The sequence below is a fragment of the Lucilia cuprina genome, chromosome 5, assembly GCF_022045245.1.
Source record: "Lucilia cuprina isolate Lc7/37 chromosome 5, ASM2204524v1, whole genome shotgun sequence".
Taxonomy (NCBI): domain Eukaryota; kingdom Metazoa; phylum Arthropoda; class Insecta; order Diptera; family Calliphoridae; genus Lucilia; species Lucilia cuprina.
Window position 1 is genome coordinate 33,261,879 of NC_060953.1, and position 6,000 is coordinate 33,267,878.

Genomic DNA, 6,000 nt, shown 5'->3' on the forward strand with positions numbered 1-6,000 from the left:
GCCACTGATTCTATGGCCTGTTTGTTGCTAGTTGCTGCCTATTATCCACCACAAGAGCGTACGTTCAACAACAATCGATTATAATTTATTGGAATTCACTTCTTCACAAAGTAGTTCAAGAAAGTTTAATCACATCTGTTCAATTCAACTCAATTTTCAACAAGAATTTTCTTTGCATATTTGCAGTTTTCATATTGCGGAACTTCACTCCGAAATGGAACAAAACAATTATTCAATTTAGAAAATCTTTCTAGATAAAAAAAACAATGCAAAATAAAATCATTTAAATATAATTATTGTGAGATAGATTTAATAGTTAATTCGATAAGTTGTCATTTACACATTATTTTTTTTCTATTCCAAATGCTTGTATCAACAGGTTTTTGAATTATGTTCTCTACATAAGATCTATGCTGATATTACTTGCGATTCATTATAGTTGAGTTCCAGACTGCCCTTAATAGGTTCCATGTAATGGCACCAAGTTAAACGTCTATTCAAGTGAATGTCAAGATATGTGATATGATCATTTTGTTTAATGTCACTGAGAGATAGCTCACACTTCTCTGTGTGTCACGAAAACACTGCACTCTATCAGACTATGTGAGATGTAAGATTCTCTAGTATATTATGTGTACTAGAGGATAGTAGTCTATTGCGGAGGAAATTATTTTTCTGATGTTTTTTTTTTTTTTTTTTGTAACAGGTCTACTCTGGTCGATAGTTCTATGTATATATCTATATATGTACATATCTAGCCTATTTCCGCTGGAAAGCGACTGTGGGACTTAGCTTTAAAAATGAGTCAAATGTATATGATGGGGGCTGAATTACATAGAGGGAGTGTGCTGAGTTACATAGAGGGAGTGTGCCGGCTATGTATATATATAGAAGGAATCTTGATGATTCCTTTCAAACTTACCACAGTGTGTCCTCTGTGAGTAAGAACTACGACTTATGTTCATTTTAGTGGATTCCGTCTACTGTCTACGTTTGTGCCGATTAAACAGAAGCCATTCCAGCTGAGTTGTAGTTAATGGAAGTAATGTATTACAGTTACAATGTTGAAGTAACGCAACATGCAAAAATGGTTAGAGACTAACCAGCTGAGTATTTGAGCAAAGTGCTTGTACATGGACATCTAGGACCACGAAGCGGTGCTGGGTCGTCCAAAAAGCTCACACAGTAATTGTAAAAGTACCATCGTAAAAAAAGGCAACGCGGCAGTAGTTGACATATTTCGTTTTATATGATCCAGTTTTTTTTACCACAATTTAATATTGCTTCCTTTGTGATCTTTTTGAAATTTAATTTAAATCGTTAATTTGTTGAAGGTCAATGATATTTTTTTCATTAATCAACACCACTCTAATCCAAATGTAATTAAACTAATTGTTTGAATTTATTTGAATATTCGCAATAGCAATGTACATCAAACAATAAATACCTATAGAAATATAGAAAACTATACATCGTCCTTATTTACAAACATCTTTACACTTTTACTTGATTCACATGTTTTATAAGCATGCATATAAATAAGTATTTTATATTCAATTTAATAAATTTTACATGCATCATGTTAGTTTTACCCTAAACTTCAACTTTTAACATCTGTTTTTGTATGATGAAGATGATGACAAACCCGGCAAACTAATAAGTCCATTTCATCCACATGCAATAAAATTGTGCGTTGTGAATGTACGTACGTACATACGTACTAAAGCAACATTTACTGAAACAAAACAAAACATCAGCAACATCAACTTCACCAGACAACAGCAAAGACACCAAACATCATCAGTGTTTTCTACTCATCAATATCGGTCCGTCTGACAGTCTGAATATTACGTCTGTCTCTTTGTCTACCAATATTTTTTTGATATTGTTTTTATTTTCGATTTTTTTTTTCATTATATATTTTGAATTGTTGTGTTCTTTTATCGTCATCAGCCAGCAGACGACAAACATTGTTGATGTTTATGTTGTAGTTGATGTGTTCTTGTTTTTACTTTTGTTGTTGTTGCTGTTCCTGATATATTCTGAATACATTCTACTCGTCCGAGTATAAGTTGTTATTGTTTTTATTGTCTCGTCGTCGATTGTTGTTTGCTAAAAATACACACATTTTTTTATATGTGTACCAATCACAATAATATTTTTTGTTTTTGCTTTAGCAAAAAATAAAATAAAAAATTCAACATAGACATTGATATAAATAAAATAAACATGATATAAAATATTTACTACAAATACAGGCTTAGCAATCCATGTAATATTAATGTTGAAAGATTGACACCACATAACTGACTTGTTTTTTCAAACATGATTGAATGTTGCCGACTTTCATGAATATTTTAGGAAGTAGATTGATATCAATATTTAAAGTTGGAGAAAATTTGTTAGTTATGTAGTGTAAAAATTTAAACACTAATACGTTATTTACCTACAACTATATGATATGTATAATAAGGGGGTTTATGTATTACTTTTAGAGTTAAACCGACATTCAAAAATACCTTTGTCAGCAAAAATGTAGTACGATGATACTAAAATTAAATAAAAATTTTTAAATTGTACGTATTCCACAAACAGAACCACCCTAATATAAAATAAATTAAATAGATAAACTTACATCTCCATGTCTACTAAATATACTTACTACATATATTGTACACATTATATACGTGGTACATTCCTTCTTTAAATGTGGAACCAAACATAGACCATATTAAATGTATGAATGAATGAATAAATGAATGATGTAGTCATAATAATAAAAATAATAGTCATTATTATGTTTAAGAGTACATTACAAATCTTATAAAATGCCACACTCGAATTATTTAAATAGTAAATATATTTCTTAATTGTTGTAATTAAGCTTTTAATTAAAAATTAAATTGAGAACACGATATTTAAGAAATAAATGCTTCGCATCAATGGTAAGTAGATTCAAAACGTATATGAATCTCGGCATGGATCCAATTTTACTTGTTTTCGGACCGTGGAATGACGGACATTTTGTATTATATTCTATTTGATAAAGACTTCAAATCTATCCTTTAGAATGATTAATAAATCTATTTAATAAAAAATTAACATTCTATACCAAGTAATGTACCATCCAAATTAAAATCTATTTACATTACAATTTTTCGGAGCCTATTGCACAATTTAAAAATTCTTTTCATGAGATCACAATTGTCTAAAGAAAATACAAATTGTTTTATATTTAAACAAGTAAGAAAGTACAATCGAGCATGATCGACCTTATGATAAAATTATACACCCTTGGTAGCAAATAGACAACAAAGTGTTTATAATTTTTTAATAACATCCGTTGTCAAAGAATGTACAGATTATTATGCAGATTATTATCAAATCAACAACAATAAATATAAAAACTACATGACATTATCAAACCAACAAAATATAATAATGTGTTGTCAAACAAAACATTGCGATATCGAAATTACAACGTTTCGTTGTCACAATTACATATTATACACATCCGTTGTAAAAATGTTAACAACCAAACAATCATTATCCATATTAGAATATTCATCATGATTTTTGACATATTTTTATTTTGACACAATAAAATAATAATACAAATTATATCCCAACCATTCTTGTTCTCTTGACATCAATTTTGATATTGTTTGATCAGTAGAAGTATTTTCAAATATTTTTTGAAAAATTTACTTTTATAAATTTAAAAGTCCTTTAAAAAAGACAAAAAAAAAAAAACGACGATATGAACATATTAAAACACAGATTGTCTCCATTAAATTTATTATTTCAGATATTTGTGTCTAACGAATCGATTGATATACTTTAAGAACCAATATCTCTATACCACCTCCATAAAAACTTTTTAACTAACATTATTTCTTTGAGCTTAAAAATACAATATGGTTACAAAGGACAAAAACAACATCATAGAAAAGAATAAAAATACTTTGTTGTTGTATTTATGAATGAATGCTTAACAGACTTTATAAAAATTTTAAAAAATTCACATATGTACCTACTGACACCCAATATTCCTCGCAATAATAATAAGAACCATAAGCTAATTAAAAAATAACACAAAATTGTTAAAGAATATTTATAACTCAAAAAGTTTTGCTGAAATTTAAAACAAAGAAATATATATATATTTTTTAAAGAGTTAACATTTTTTAAATTTTATCTACCATATAATTTTTAGCATGTCTGTTCATATACATTACATTCTGTAAATAAAATAAATTCATACAAATATTTGACTTAATTCTATCTTCTTATTTTTAGTTTGATTTTTGTTATGCAGTTTGATAAATAAAGGGTACTACATAGCATTAAAGGCAAATTAGAAAAAAATTGTAAATTCCAATTAAAAATTTGCAAAGAATGAAAATTTATGGGGGTTCCATAAATGTTTTTTTTTTTTTAATTTATTGTCAGATTTTAGATTTTGAGATTAGATTTTAGAAATTATCATAATAAACATTCATTCTAAACGTATGAATAATATAATTTAAAATTAACATATATTACTCATACGTTGATTTGACAATAGACCTTTATCTCTTTAATTTAGTTCGATTGAAATGGTATTAGTACTTTTGTAATATTGTTTGTAATGTATAAAATTATCGGATCCAAGGAAGAAAGGAAGGTTCTTTTAATTTATTTTCTCCTTTTTTCTAAATTTTCATATTTTGTTTTGGGAAGGATTCGCGTCTGGTATAATGTATATCTAAAATAGTTGAGATTGTGATTATTTTCTCAAATATGAAATTTTCTTATACAAAAATTTGTCACACAGGGACACCCTGCAGCCAATCCTAATGTTTTTCTATTTTGTTTTTCTTCTTAATGTGATTGTACTTTTTTCATCCTTTATGTGTTGATTAAATTTTTATTTTATTCCTTTTTCCTGTACTTTTTTTAACTTTCCTAAGGGATTGTTTTTTTTTTCTTATTGCAAATATGTATCCTTTTTTCAATCAATTATTGCTGTTGTTTTTACTATTGATTGTATTATAAAAGTGGTATCATATGTATTTTCTACTATGAGTGTTGAATTTAATGTATAAATGTATGATGATAAAGATTGTTTTTATATTCATTATATTTGTTCTACATACATACCCAGCAAAAACTTTCATTATCAGGAAAAGGGTTAAAATGCTAAAATGTACTTACACAATAGCATTTTAAGACATTATTTTAACATGGTGATATCATTGGGGACAAGTACTTACCACAATCGCTTACAAGTAATTAGAAAAACAGTCAATGTAAAGAGTGTGAAAAACATGTATAATAAGACGTTATTAAAGTACTTCTATGTAATCAGAATGATATGCAGTATTAACTGAAAAGTATGTTAAAAGGTAAGTGGTTACAATTGCAAGTCATTATCAATTTTTTGTTGGGTACATATTTGTTTTTGACTATATTTAATGTAACTTTTGTTTTTCTTTTATGGCCAACAACTGAATAAAAAACTTAGGAAAACAACAACAACATAAAAACAACAAAATCGATTAGAAAATGAACTAGATTTCAATTTTGTATTTGTATAAGTGTACACTGAGGAAAAAAACTGGTAAAAGGGTGTTAATATTTAGACAAAGGATGTGTCTTATCATATTGAAAACCATCGTAAATTTGGTTCCAATTTGCTACCAGTCTGTATAATTTGAAAACGTCTTTTTTCCTCTGTGTGAAAAAAACCGATAGATACATTTTAACACACACATACACATATACATATTGGTAATATTATTTATTTTCTACAACAGTATTTTGCTACTTTGCAAGGATAATAGGATTTATTATTCAATGTGTTTTTTAACCGAAATAAGTAAATTCAATAAATAATTAAATTATATAACTTTTTGTTTATTATTTTCTTTGGTAACTTTTTCATTTAATGCAAACAAACATAATGTGCTCGTTATACTGCAGCACAGCACATAGTTCCTTGTTATGGCAATTTTTGAA